Source organism: Corylus avellana, chromosome 6 (genome assembly GCF_965113065.1).
Source record: "Corylus avellana chromosome 6, dhCorAvel1.hap1.2, whole genome shotgun sequence".
NCBI classification, from domain to species: Eukaryota; Viridiplantae; Streptophyta; class Magnoliopsida; order Fagales; family Betulaceae; genus Corylus; species Corylus avellana.
The window spans coordinates 21,641,478-21,656,962 of NC_142495.1; the positions used below are offsets into that span (position 1 = coordinate 21,641,478).

A 15,485-nucleotide genomic window follows, 5' to 3' on the forward strand; every position below is an offset into this window, starting at 1 on the left:
ACCCATGTGCTGGAATATAATGCGTATTCCTAGCTCCTCAATTTCATTTGCATTTCAGAAGACTATCTGTATCTACGCATTGACCTCAACCTTCAAACACGGCAATCAATCCCTCATTCCCATAATTATTGGACCAAATAAGGATCACAAAAACTATCTCTCAGTTTGAAGATAAGAAAAATATTATATTTCAACCACTTATGAGAAAGAATACCAAGAACACACGATGATATAGATAACTAATAATAATTATAAAAAATAAATTAAAAATTAAAACTTCACAATATTAATATATAATAAGATCATTGACCATATCGAATAAATTAATATTTATTCAGATAAACGTTGCAATAAGAAAATATCAAAATTGACTGCCTTGGTGAAACTTCAACAACAAAATGAGAATTTCTTAAAATTTGGTTAGTAAAAAGAAAAACATAAATAAATTCTCAGGTTTCCGATTTTTTTTTCCTTTTAGTTGTCTTCTCTTGAATTCGGTTCAATTTCCGGTATATATATATATATATATATATATATATTAACGTAATTATCATTCTTCCGCACATTTTGTAGCTGTGAAATTTCTGGTATACATGAATATATACAATTGGGATGCAATGGAATTCTGCCAAATCCTCACATTTCTCACCGCAGTGGCTGTTTGTAAAACTATTGATTTTGATACTTGGCGCAATCAAACAATTGATTTCATTGAAAATGAGGAAACAAAGGAATTATGACCGTAACCGTTAAAAGCATGTATTTGCTTACATAGTCATCGTGCTTTTTACTCGCACAAATCTACAGTGTACCCTTTTTTTTTTTTACCCCGACCTTTTCACTTAATTCATATATTTCGGATAAATGTATATATGTTTGTATATTATTATGAAATATATATGTTTATTGTAAAATTACTCATACTTTGTTGTATATTTATGCACTATTCCTTTCCAAGGGGCATTTTACCGGTGGGTAAACTGTTTGTAAGAGTTTGTGACTTTATTTATTTAGAGATTTATGTGCAAGTATGTATTGATAGACTATTTATGTTGGGTTGATCTTGTGCCCTCTTAGTACTCAATCCACTAATTAAACCACTTTCTTACATAAAATGAATAGCCCGGCCAATGAAAATGCTTTAGGGGCATGTTTGAGATTGCGTTTGAGAGATTTAAAAGTGCTTTTAATATTCAAAAAGTCTATTTGAAGAAAAAAGTACTTGTTTGGTAAAAAAATTAAAAGCGCAAAATGACCAAAACGTACTTTTGGCAAAAGTTAAAAAATGAAATTTTTGTCCAAAAGCTCTTTTTTATTTAAAAGTTCTATTTTTCAAACGCAATTCTAAACAGGCTTTTGTATTTAGTCCTCAATCACCGTAAGGGATAATTTACCTTGACTTCACTCAAGACCGGTAGAAGTCATTTTTCCATGTAAGGTGACAAATATTTGAAAAACAAAGTCTGGAGATGCTTGTCCCATACGCTGGAAGACTGACCCTAGAAACAAAGTCTGGGTCCCTAGTTTAGAAGACTGACCCTAGCCACTGACTCCAACCTTCAAACAAATCCCTTCATATGCCCACCACCCACCTTCTAGCTCTCAAACTTCTATATATAATGACCATATTTCTTTGAATTTTACATTGAGCTTTCCCTTTCGTGTGCAAAGGAAGAAGCTGGTTTACCTACAAATTAATGAAACAATTTTTTTCAATGGCAGACCCGCCTTTACTGAAAGCCTTGCTGTGGGGTTTACTTGTGTTTCTTCAATTTCATGAGCACGCAGCCTGCTTCCATGAAGAGAGGATTGCTCTGCTTGAGTTGAAGGTGTTTCTGAAATCCAATATTATTTATGCAGGTCACCTCCTTCTTCCCTCGTGGATCGACGATGCAAAGAGTGATTGTTGTGGTTGGGAGAGGGTCACGTGCAACTCCACCACCGCTCACGTTATCAACCTTTCCCTCTACAACTTAAACCAAGATCCTGATTACTACGATGAAGATCCTTATTACTATTTCTTAAAAAATGAAGAGAAGAAGCAATATTGGTTGCTAAACATGTCACTGTTGGCGCCTTTCAAGGAGCTGAGAAGTCTTAATCTGTCCGGCAATGTAATTGGTGGTTGCCTACCAAATGAAGGTATGTTCTCAGCCTCCCCTGCTTTTCCTTTCTCATATCAAATCCCTCTTAAAACACACACAAAAAAACGAAAAAGAGAAATTATATAATGCTACGTTGAAAAGATGGCTTTTGAACGTCTTCAGTCTAATTCCCTCCACCTAAAAAGAAATAAAAAGCGAAAAGATTTCCTTGAGCCATTTTGTACTCTTCCGTGATAAAAATTAAGAATTACAAGGATCAGATTTACCTCTTTAACAATGATAAAGATAATTACAAATATTAATTTCTAAAGTTTTATAATTATTTTTATTTTCTTTTTTTCTGTTGAATCACGGGTGTCCCGCGTGATTTTGAATTATGTCTTGCTAAAATTAATTTATCAAAATTAAATTCTAATGAATTATAGAAAACATAAAAAGACACTGGGGCAGATGTAGCCTCGCAAAGCCAAACTCGCCGTGGGTTTTTGGATCCTACAGCAGCGGAAGGCGTGGCTGCTATTATGGCAGCCCAACTGCCCAACTATGTGTCAAGTTGGGGATCCAGCAGGTGCAACTTGAGGGAGATGCGAAGACTATCATTGCTGCAATAAACTCGGTTGACCCTGATGAGAGTGGGACGGAAATGTGTTATACACGTCGCGAAGGGAATAAGGTGGCTCATGCGTTGGCTCGTTTGGCTACACACGAACCGTTGAATATGGTGTGGTATAATAACCCACCGGATTGGATACGTGACCTCTTGCAAGCAGAGATTTCTGCTTTGCAGCATTTGCAATAAATACAATATATCCGATTACTCAAAAAAAAAAAAAAAAATTGGATTATATATATTAGAAGGACAAAGTTTTCTTCCAAACTAAATTGGAGGAATTTTCTTCAATTTAGTCTATAAAAGTGACATATGTCCCTTAAACATGTGAGATGCACATGTTTTTTTAATAATAGGGGCAAAGTTAAAATAAATTTTATTAAAAACTCATGTGCTTCTCGCATATTATTAAAAAAAAATGACACATGTCACTTACAGACTAGGTTGAAGGAAATTTCTTCAACCTAACTTGGAGGAAAACTTTTTCCATATGTTAGAATTAAGCAATTGATATAAACAATAAAATCAGACTTAAATGACCCTTATTTTAAATAGCTTATTTTATATGGTCTTGAATAGAGTTTTAATTAGCTCAATTCTTGGGTTCTGTAATAAAACTCTTTAAGCTTTTTAATTATTATTTTCCCCTCTCTCTCATAAACCAATTACCAAAACTCCAGCTTTATTTTCACCAACTTGAACGATACTCTTTTTAACGTTTTTTGCAATTCCTCTCCCATTTCCCAGGGAAATTATGAAAACCCAACCTCTCTTCACAAAAAAATTTTGTATTTCTTTTTTCTCTTATTCTATTTTATCACTTGTAATCTTTTGCCTTTTAGTTCTATAAGTTTTTAATTTTTTTTTAAAATATTTTATATATTATACTTACAATCAGAAGCTATTGATTTTAGTTGATCGTTGTCGTCACTGTGCCGCTGATTTTAGTGCACAACCTAATTAATTTCTAGTTAAATTTGACTATCTTACAAAAAAGATAAAGTGGATTAACCATATTATCTCTTGAAATAATATATATACTAACAAAACTTGAACATGAAAATTTAATTAGTAATTTTAAATCTCAAAAAATAGAAGAATGATTTTAAATTAATTTTTATTATTTAATATAAAAATTTATTATATTAATATTTTAAAATTAAAAATGTCTTATTCTAATTTTTTGCCTTAAACTTCAATTTTCGTTGAGCCGTCCATGTCTAACATCAATCATAAGGTTCAAGCTAGAGTACGAAAACCAACTTGAAATAGAATATTTCTATCAAATTAATCTTGAAAGTTTTGTATTGAAGCATATGATGGAGTTCTTTTTAATTGTGTCATTTTCTTCCAGGTTTTGAAAGGCTAGCACTACTTCCAAAATTGGAGATATTAGACCTTGGTATTAATTCCTTTGGATTTGGTTATAGCATTATACCATCTCTAAGTCGACTTGCGTCCCTTAAGACATTGAGTCTTGCAGGCAATTATTTGAGCTCGTCTACAGGTAATCTACTATCGCTAGCCTTCTTTCCTTTATATTTATGTTCATCATTTCAAAGCTTCGTTAATTGTACTTTTTTCCGTAATTATTCATTTTCTATAATTAATTAATCTAGGTTTTTATTTTGAATTTTTTTTTCCTTTATATTTCATTTTAAACTACATATATGAGAACAAATATTTAACACTTTTTAATTTATAAGAACTAAAATTTATGAATTTTTAAATTTATTGGATATGTGGGTTTATCCTATTAAGTAAATTTATGGTTTAAAATGATCTTATGAACATTTGTCATTTTTTGTAGCTAATTTGTAAATTAAGAGAAGAAAATAAAATTTGTTTTGATAATCTTTTAAAGACTTTTTGACTTAATTATATATAAAAAAATAAAAAATAAAAAATAAAACTGACGCGTAGCAGAGGCTCTAAGCCAGTTAACTCTAATTCGTCAGCCCTCTTTTATCATATCAAATCCCTCTTAAAACACACATAAAAAAAAAAAACAAAACATAAAAGAAATATTATCAAATCCCTGCTTTTGAACGTCTTCTGTCTAATTCCCTCCGGACCAAGACCCTAGAATTCCTGAGGAAATTTGAGGCCCTCGAATTCTCAATCTAGACTAGACTATTAGATGTTGATCCAACGATCCAAATTATTCCACTAATAAAAATTTATTAAAAATTATTTAAATTTAAAAAATAAATCAAAATTAAAATAATAAATAATTATTAAATAAATAAATAATTATTTACACTGCCCATCTCTCTCTCACTCTCTCTCTCTCTCTGTGCATACTCATCCAAAATGGCCTCATCTCCTCCCTCCTCTTCCTCAGCCAAACCCTACCAAAACCCATATTCAGTATCCACAGTGAGAGAAAGATCACATTTTTTGTATATATTTCTCTCTTAAAGACTCTACTTTTTCCTTTATATTGTGTGAGGCAGAGTATAGTGGTGTCTAATATGGCTTCTACGCCACCAAGCCGTACCAAAACCACCAGTACCCACAAAACCAAACACCACCATCCCTTGAAAAACCACCTCCAGAGCAACCACCAGAACCGCCGCTATTTGGGCAACACCACCACCACAACCTCCACCAACGTTTCCATCGCAAAGCCTCTACCTTGGGGGTTGACGATCCTCGGCCACCCCAAGGGCCATGAGGGTGGCTCGGCCACCCCCAACCGGCCCTTGGAGGTGGTTCGGCCACCCCAAGGGCCAAAGCCAAAAACAAATTTTTTTGACCTTGGGGTGGTCCGGCCACCCCAGACCGGCTGATGCGGTGAAATTTTTCCTGAAATTTTCTTCTTCCTTCAAATTCACTCTCCCACTCAACCTATTTCTCTCTTCTCTCAAATTTTCCAACCATACTCATCACAACCCAACCTTCCTCTCTATACAAAATTAAAACACAAACAAAATTTGGAAGAAAATAAAGAGGTAGGTCTTTAACTTCAGGTTATGTTGCAGTGGGTTTGGTTGTTTTGCAGTGAGAGATAGGAAGAGAAGACGGTACTGGAGGAGAGAGATGGGCAGTGTAAATAGTTTTTTATTTATTTAATAATTTTTTATTATTTTAATTTTGATTTATTTTTTAAATTTAAATACTTTTTTATTAGTGAAATAATCTGGACCGTTGAATCAACATCCAACGGTTCAGATTGAGAATTTGAGGATATCCCGGTCAATTCCCTACACCCGAAAAGAAATAAAAAACCAAAAAGATGTCCTTAAGCCATTTTGTTCTCTTCCGTGATAAAATTAAGAATTGCTGGGTTCGAATTTACCTCTTTAACAATGATATAGATAATTACAAATATTAATTTCTAAAGATTTATAATTATGTTGAATCACGGGTGTCCCGCGTGATTCTGAATTATATGTCATGCTAAAATTAATTTATCAAAGTTAATTTCTCAATGAATTATAGAAAAGATAAAAATATGGATTATATATATTAGAATTAAGCAATTGATATAAACCATAAAATCAGATTTAAATGATCCTTATTTTAAATAGCTCATTTTATATCGTCTTAAATAGAGTTTTAGCTCAATTCTTGGGTTCTGTAGTAAAACTCTTTAAGCTTTTTATTTTTTATTTTTTTCCCTTCTCTCTCTCTCTCCCATAATCCAATTTCCAAAACTCCAGCTTTATTTTCACCAAATTGAACGATACTTTTTTAACTTTTTTGCAATTCCACTCCCATTTCCCAAGGAAAATTATGAAAACCCAACCTCTCTTCACAAAAAAATTTCGTATGTTTTTTTTCTCTTATTTTATTTGATCACTTGTAGTCTTTTGCCTTTTAGTTCTACAAGTTTTTATTTATTTTTTTAATATTTTATATATTATACTTACAATCAGAAGCTATTGATTTTAGTTGATAGTTGTCGTCACTGTGCCGCTGATTTTAGTGCACAACCTAATTAATTTCTAGATACATTTGACTATCTTACAAAAAAGATAAAGTGGATTAACCATATTATCTATTGAAATAATAACTAACAAAACTTGGGTGGTGTTTGGTAAATGGGTTGGCCTAGACACTGTAGTTGATGTAAAAAAAAGTAAGAATGTTTGGTATAAAAAAAATGAAAAAGTGGTATGAAAAAGTAAAAAAAAATTTGTTTTGTAGTGATTTTTTTATTTAAATAATAATAAAAAATTAATGATATGATATAAAAAGTAAAAAAGTTAGAATGTTTTGATGTTGATTTTTTTGGGAAATGGTGATGAATAGTATCTAGGCCAACTCCAACCCTTTTATCAAACAAGGCCCGATCGTGAAAATTTAATTAGTAATTTTAAATCTCAAAAAATAGAAGAATGATTTTAAATTAATTTTTATTATTTAATATAAAAATTTATTATATTAATATTTTAAAATTAAAAATGTCTTATTTTAATTTTTTGCCTTAAACTTCAATTTTCATTGAGCCGCCAATGTCTTAACATCAATCATAAGGTTCAAGCTAAAGTATGAAAACCAATTTGAAATAGAATATTTCTATCAAATTAATCTTGAAATTTTTGTATTGAAGCATATGATGGAGTTCTTTTTAATTGTGTCATTTTCTTCCAGGTTTTGAAAGGCTAGCACTACTTCCAAAATTGGAGATATTAGACCTTGGTATTAATTTCTTTGATTTTAGCATTATACCATCTCTAAGTCGACTTGCGTCCCTTAAGACATTGAGTCTTGCAAAAAATTATTTGGGATTTTTGAATACAACTACAGGTAATTTACTATCACTAGACTTCTTCCCTTTATATTTGGTTTTCTTTCTTTTTTTTTTTAATAGATTGACTACAGGTTTTGAAAGTTTGTCAAGATTGGAGAACCTTGAGACCTTAGATCTTAGTATGAACAATTTAAATAGAAGCATCATAGAATCATTGCCTGCAATCAAATCCCTTAAGAATCTGAATCTCGGTTTTAACTACATAGAAGGATCCTTTCCAATCAAAGGTACATATGTTGATCTTTAGTATTACTTTATAGAAAATGCAAGCAGTTCCAATCATATTTGAAATTTTTTATATTCTGCTTTATGTAGAAATATCGGCTTTTGAAAACTTGGAGAAGTTGGATTTAAGTGAAAATAGACTCAATGGCACCCTCACAATCCAAGGTAATGAGAGAGAGAGAGAGACTTGAGTTTGAGATTTTCAATTGCTTCATAACCACTTTACACACATCTTTCATATTTCTATTAAACTACTTATTTAGTTTATACCACAAGTCACAATTCTCTCAATTTGCATTCATTCCTCTGTTTTGTTTTTGTTTTCTTTTCGAATTTTTATTGTTCAAAAATTTGAACAAGTCAATTTCAATTCAATTGCTACATCCCATTTTGTTGACGTTTGACTTGAATCACAACAATTGTTCTTTAATGTCATCTTGTCGGAAATATGCAAAGAAAGTTGTGTGAAACATGAAATGCATCAACGTGTTTCCCTACATTATAATCAACATTGCATATGAGGCTATACTTACCATTTAATTAATCACTTATGGTTTCTTGCTAACTATAACACTAGCGTAGCCAGATTTGCTTAAGCTATAAAACGCTATTTTTCTTTTGAACACTGCAAATTGCATAGTTTTGTTTTTAATAGATCTATTACAGGTTTGGAAAGCTTCTCAAGATTGGAAAATCTAAAAACCTTAGATCTTAGCGACAACAAATTCGACAAAAGCGTCATTGAATCATTAAGTGCAGTCAAATCCCTTAAGAATTTGAATCTTGCTTCGAATTCTATAGGAGGATCATTTCCTGGCAAAGGTATGTTGATCTTCCGTATTACTTTATAGACACTTCCGCTCATGTTTGAAATTTTCTATGTTTTGTTTTATGCATAATTATCGACTTTTGTCCTTGTGATTTGAAGTTTTGATAAATATATAGTTACCTTAGTTTTTAAAACGTGATTAAACAATACTCATTAAGAAAAACACAAAAGACAAATTAGTATCTGTGTTTAGAAAAGTTGGCCGAATCCATTAATGTGCTACATCAGTACCAATCAGAATGTAAGATGTGTCACTTTCAATTAAAAAAAAAAAAGTACTCAAAACAATGAAACTACGAAAGCCACTAAGAATAATCAACATTGCATATGAGGCTATACTTACCATTTAATTAATCACTTATGGTTTCTTGCTAACTATAACACTAGCGTAGCCAGATTTGCTTAAGCTATAAAACGCTATTTTTCTTTTGAACACTGCAAATTGCATAGTTTTGTTTTTAATAGATCTATTACAGGTTTGGAAAGCTTCTCAAGATTGGAAAACCTAAAAACCTTAGATCTTAGCGACAACAAATTCGACAAAAGCGTCATTGAATCATTAAGTGCAGTCAAATCCCTTAAGAATTTGAATCTTGCTTCGAATTCTATAGGAGGATCATTTCCTGGCAAAGGTATGTTGATCTTCCGTATTACTTTATAGACACTTCCGCTCATGTTTGAAATTTTCTATGTTTTGTTTTATGCATAATTATCGACTTTTGTCCTTGTGATTTGAAGTTTTGATAAATATATAGTTACCTTAGTTTTTAAAACGTGATTAAACAATACTCATTAAGAAAAACACAAAAGACAAATTAGTATCTGTGTTTAGAAAAGTTGGCCGAATCCATTAATGTGCTACATCAGTACCAATCAGAATGTAAGATGTGTCACTTTCAATTAAAAAAAAAAAAGTACTCAAAACAATGAAACTACGAAAGCCACTAAGAATATCTTGCTCCATTGGCAAATCACATGCGGTCTAGCTAGCTAGGATCTAATATCTTCTTCCCCTCTTTCTCATAGTGCCCAAAAAAGTCTTTGGACAGTACTCAAGCTAGCTTTCAAGGATTTTCCAGTCTTCTTGAGAAGCTCTTGTAACTAATTGTTTAGTTTTTATGACACAACTCACAATTTGCTCCATACACATTCAAAGATTTTAGGAAATATTATGTAGATTTCTTCCCCACTCGAAAAATTGCAAAATTTTTCTTTGTTTCAATCGATACGTTAATTTTTTTTAATCACTCACCCTCCAGGCAATAAAAAGCAAATACTTAGAATTTTCTTAACACAACTATTCTTACACCTTTAGATTTTCCATTTTCAATTTTGTCTCCCAATTCCAATAGTTATGTCCTCCCTCTCCCTCCTATAGGAAGCAAAAGACCTTCGAAAATGTGCATTTAATTTCAATAAAATAAAAACAACAGCAAATTTCAAAATTAATTAAAGACGAATGATTTTGTGAGAAAACAAATTGAAGTAATTTATAATTAATTTAAGCTCTCAACGGTGAATAATGGTTATTAGGGGTAAATGTAAAATTTGTTGATGTGGTTTGGTGTTTTGTCAATTAGATCTCTAAGTTTTAAACAGTGATTAATTAAACACACATTGAGTAAGCAATAAAAATAAAAACACAAAGACAAATGGGTAGAGCGGTTGACAAATCTCTCTCTCTCTCTCTCTCTCGTGTACAAATTGGGTTTCTATCTCTGGCTATATGTACACAATAAAAGTCAACCTGATCAAATTTGTCCGACGTCAAACTAAATTATTAAAGAATCGGATTTTCCATTTCCATAGGGATTTTTTCAAATGGCCCAATTCATCATCCGAACGTGTATCGAACATTGTTTCAGAGGGAGTCGTTTTCTACTTGAGAAAAACAAAAAGTACCTATTAAATTGTTGGAAAAAATATAATAAAGCTCACCAAACTAACATCCATTTTTTAAATAGCTCCATGAAGTTTATAATGTGCTAAACTGGTGTATCAAACTACTAAAATGTGTAAAAAATGCCACTATTTTATTATATTCCTATAATACCCTTATTCTCTTAAAAACTGAAATAAAAATTGATAAAATAAAAAATTAATTAAAAAACGTTAGGGGTATATTTTTTTAGTTTTTTTCCTAAAAATTAATTTCTTTTAGTTATATATATATATATATATATATATTAACAGTGACACTTGTATTACAATTTTATTAGCATTAATGTGACATCTAACAAAAATCGGCAAGTATTTTAATGGAATTTTGGCTTTTTTTTAAAAAAAAAGAAAAAAATAGTTTAGTTTAGTTTTTCATTTTAGTTTTTAAGAGAATAAGGGTATAATAGAAATATAATAATAATAAAAAAGTGTCGTCTTTCGTTATGAAGATTCTGTTGACCTCATTGGGGTTAAGCCAGTCCTTGCTTTTGAAGCTTCAACGAAAAAATAAAATAATAAAAAAAATAAAAAAATAAAATAATAAAAAAAATGTCACCATCGCTTTGCTCTCTTCGGCAATTGGAGGGTTGGTGGTTTCTTTTGGTCTTTTGGTTTCTTTTGGTTTCTTCGGCAATTAGCATTGATGTTTGACTTGAATAACAACAATTGTTCTTGAATGTCCATCATGTCCGAAATACATACACAAAGAAAGTTGTGTGAAACATGAAATGCATCAATGTGTTTTCCTATGTGCATTATAATCAACATTGCATATGAGGCTATGCTTACCATTTAATTATTCACTTACGGTTTCTTGCTGACTATAACACTAGAGTAGCCAGATTTGCTTAAGCTATACGCTATTTTTCTTCTAAACACTACAAATTGCATAGTTTTTTTTTTTTTTTAATAGATCTATTACAGGTTTGAAAAGCTTGTCAAGATTGGAGAACCTAGAGACCTTAGATCTTAGGGAAAACAATTTTGATAAAAGCTTCATTAAATCATTGAGTGCAGTCAAATCTCTTAAAAATTTGAATCTTGCTGGGAATAATATAGGAGGATCCTTTCCTGCAAAAGATATGTTGATGTTCCATATTACTTTATAGAAACTTTCAATTATGTTTGAAATTTTCTATGTTTTGTTTTATGCAGAATTATTGGCTTTTGAAAACTTGGAGAAGTTGGATTTAAGGGATAATGATTTCTATGGCCCCCTAACAATCCAAGGTAATGAGCGAGACTTAAGTTTGAGCCTTGAGGGATAAATGTATTTTTTCTCCTTGTGGTTTGGACTTTGAACAAATAACTACCTTAGTTTTTAAAAAGTGATTAAACACACCTTGAAATAATCACAAAAGACAAATTAGTATTTGCGTTTAGAATAGTTGGTCAATCGGTTAATATGCTACATCAGTACCAATCAGAATGTAACATGTGTCACTTGCAATTAAAAAAAAAAAAGTACTAGAAAGTATTAAAAACACAAGAAGAAAGGGCAACATAAGGTGTACGAAACCTAATGTAAATTTGAATCATGTAAAAAGCATCCAGTAGACATGAAAACCCCAATAAAAACAAGTCAAGATTTGTTCAGACGACTTTATTCCTTTTGACGGATTTGAACATGTGTTTATCAAGTATAAGGCTTGCTTTGTCAGATGCTATTTGAAGACTCAAGCAGCCTTTTTCTTCTTTAAAACAAAGTCAAGATTTGTTCAGACGACTGAATAGCTTCGTTTCCAATCTCATGGTAAACTGGCATAGCAATACGGTTAATTCTCGGTACCCTTGCGCTTACCTGACTGACTAGGACTAGGACTCTTAATTCATTCTAATAATCGACTAAAAAACATTTGGTAATCTAATATCAAGGCTAAAATAAGTTGCACTCGAAATATAATTTCTATTTATTATTAGCTGATTTGCCATTTAAATATTTTATATATTGACACTATATATCTTTCTTCACTTGTGGTAGGTTTGTCTAATTTCAGTAGGCTGGAGATTCTAGATTTGAGTGGAAATTCTTTCACCGGAAGTATTTCTCCATATATCGGGGCACTATCTTCTTTAAAGGCTATATCATTAGCTAAGAATCAGCTCAATGGCCCTTTTCCAAAAGGTAAGAATCGACAAGAAAATCAAGTGTTTGCAAATTGTTAGTCTTAATTACCTATATAGTACATTTTCTACAATTGATTAAAGATGTGAGATAAGGTGAAGGACCATGGTTGATTTAACTCAACAATTGACCATTTACTCTTTTTTTTTTTTTTTTTTTTTTGAAAAACCCAATATTGAAAACCTGATTTTTCTTGTTGATTCTTAGAGTGGAACATAATTAAGATAGACATTTCTAATGTTATTCCTTTTGATAGATTTGTGCGCACTCAAGAAGCTTCAAGAGTTAGATCTTTATCATAATCTCTTTGAAGGGATCCTTCCTACATGCCTAAACAATTTGACATCTCTTAGATTGTTAGATATATCTAGCAATCGATTCATTGGAAACGTCTCTTCAAATCTAATAGCTAGCCCTACATCACTTGAGTACATTGATCTCAGTTATAACCTTTTTGAGGGGCTATTCTCATTCAGCTTATTGGCTAATCACTCTAAGCTTGAGGTGATTATATTGGCAAGTGGAAACAACAAACTAGAGATAGAAACTGAAAATTTGGCGGATTGGGACCCCTCGTTTCAATTGAAGGTTCTTATACTTCGTCACTGTTATTTGAACAAGCTCACCGGAAATATTCCCAAGTTTCTCTTTCACCAGCGCAAATTGGAAAGAATTGATCTATCTCACAATAACTTGAAAGGAAGCTTCCCCATTTGGTTGCTTCAAAACAATACAGGACTGCGAGAGCTAAATCTTCGAAATAATTCTTTCGTGGGTAAATTTTAATTTGCCACTAGATCGATACGAGAGTATTGTGTCTATGGATGTCTCAGGCAATTAGTTGGATGGGCAACTTCAAGAAAATAGTGGAAAGATTATTCCATACTTAGTATATCTAAATCTATCCCGAAATCGTTTTGAAGGTTATCTTCCATCCTCAATTGGTAACATGAGTAATTTGGAGTTTTTGGACTTGTCCTTTAATAATTTCTCAGGAGAGTTAACAGTGGAATCGCTTGCCAATTGCACCTCCTTGACGATTTTGAAGGTATGCAATAATCGCTTTAATGGTGAGTTTTTCTCAAAGCAACTGAAGCTAGAAAAATTGTTATCTTTGAAATTAAACAACAATCAGTTCACAGGAACTCTACCAGTTGTGCCTCTCATTCTATTTTATTTGGATATTAGCAACAACAATATGTCAGGAACAATTCCTAGATGGATTGTAAACAATACATATTTGTTGACTCTTGACATGAGTAACAATTCTTTTGAAGGTCAGATTCCTTGTGGACAGAATTCACTTTACTTATTAGACCTTTCCCATAACTTACTTTCGGGATCTATGCCTTCTTGCTTGAATTTGCCTGCTAGGCACCTACGTTTGCAAGGAAACAAACTTACAGGAGCAATACCGAAAGTTGTTTTAAACTCACGTTCAGCGTCTCTTTTGCGTTGGACCTTAGAGATAACAACTTTTCTGGTAGCATCCCTGATGAAATTGGTGCACTTTCTAGCTTAAGAATACTTTTATTGAGGGGCAATCATTTCAGAGGTAGAATTCCAAGTCAACTGTGTTGGTTAAATAAGATAGACATAATGGATCTTTCTAAGAATTCTCTTTCTGGAAAAATACCGGACTGCTTTCACAACATATCCTTTGGAAAGACAATTGTTAGTGATCATGCCTATAATAGATATTCTAGTTTTGCTATTTCCTCGAACATGAAAATAGCTTCAACATTCCAAAGGCTCATAGAATGGAATAATGAGGAAGATAACAAGTGGACAGAATATGATGATCAAGTTGAGATTGAGTTTGTCACAAAATACAGGTCTAACTTGTACAGTGGTGATATCCTTGATTACATGTTTGGATTGGATTTGTCATGCAACAAGCTAACAAGTAGCATCCCACAGGAACTAGGAGAGCTATCTTCACTTCGTGCATTGAACTTGTCTTACAATCATTTGACAAGTTCCATTTCACCAACATTCTCACATTTGACCTTATTGGAGAGTTTAGACCTTTCCCACAACAATTTGAGTGGAGAAATTCCTTCGATATTGATTGATTTGAGCTTTTTAGCAGTGTTCACTGTGGCTTACAACAACTTATCAGGTAAAGTTCTAGACATGAAAGCACAGTTTGCAACATTTGATAAGAGTAGTTACGAAGGAAATCCATTTCTTTGTGGACAACCATTAGAGAATAGTTGCACCAAAGAAGACAAGTCACATCCATCACCACCAAAATCGTCAAATGCAAGTGAAGGGAAATGGTATGAAGTAGATCTTCAGGTCTTCTTTCCAAGCTTCACCGCATCTTATATTATTTTCTTATTGGGTACAGCTACTCTCCTTTATATTCATCCTTACTGGCAACAACAATGCTTCAATTTAATTGAGGATTTTAAGTATCGGTGTTATTATCCTATTTTTGACACTTTAAAAAAATTGTCAAACCGTCTATATCCTTAGATATATTCAGTTTCCACGGACACCTATGGTGGTATTGATGATAGCTAGGTGTACATCTGATTACGAATAATGGTTATTGTGCTCTAATATGAGACATGATGTTCACTTGTATTTTCCTTCTTCTTTGTTGTAGTTCTTTGTCATTTGATAATGGATATTGTCTTTGTAACTTTAGTAGGCTTTTAAATTTATCAAGTCTCTACGATCTACTCCTAAAAGAAGAAAAAAAAATTACGAATAAGCACCTATTTTGAATACTTTCACATTAAACATTCAAAATTAAATATTTAAATTGGGATAGTTAAATTCTCCTTAATTATCAACTATGTTACATTAATAGATCAAGTGTAATGTAAAATAACTTTTAGGACACGACTTAATCGGTTAGGGACTACGCTTCATATAATGGA

At 31.9% G+C, this 15,485-nt stretch overlaps 2 pseudogenes; one reads left to right on the forward strand and one right to left on the reverse strand.

Annotated features, from left to right (window-relative positions):
- The window catches only part of LOC148585020 (glycerol kinase-like), a 31,641-nt pseudogene that overhangs the window by 10,262 nt on the left and 5,894 nt on the right, over nucleotides 1-15,485 (reverse strand).
- Nucleotides 1,698-15,085, forward strand: LOC148585021 (receptor-like protein 14; annotated as a pseudogene).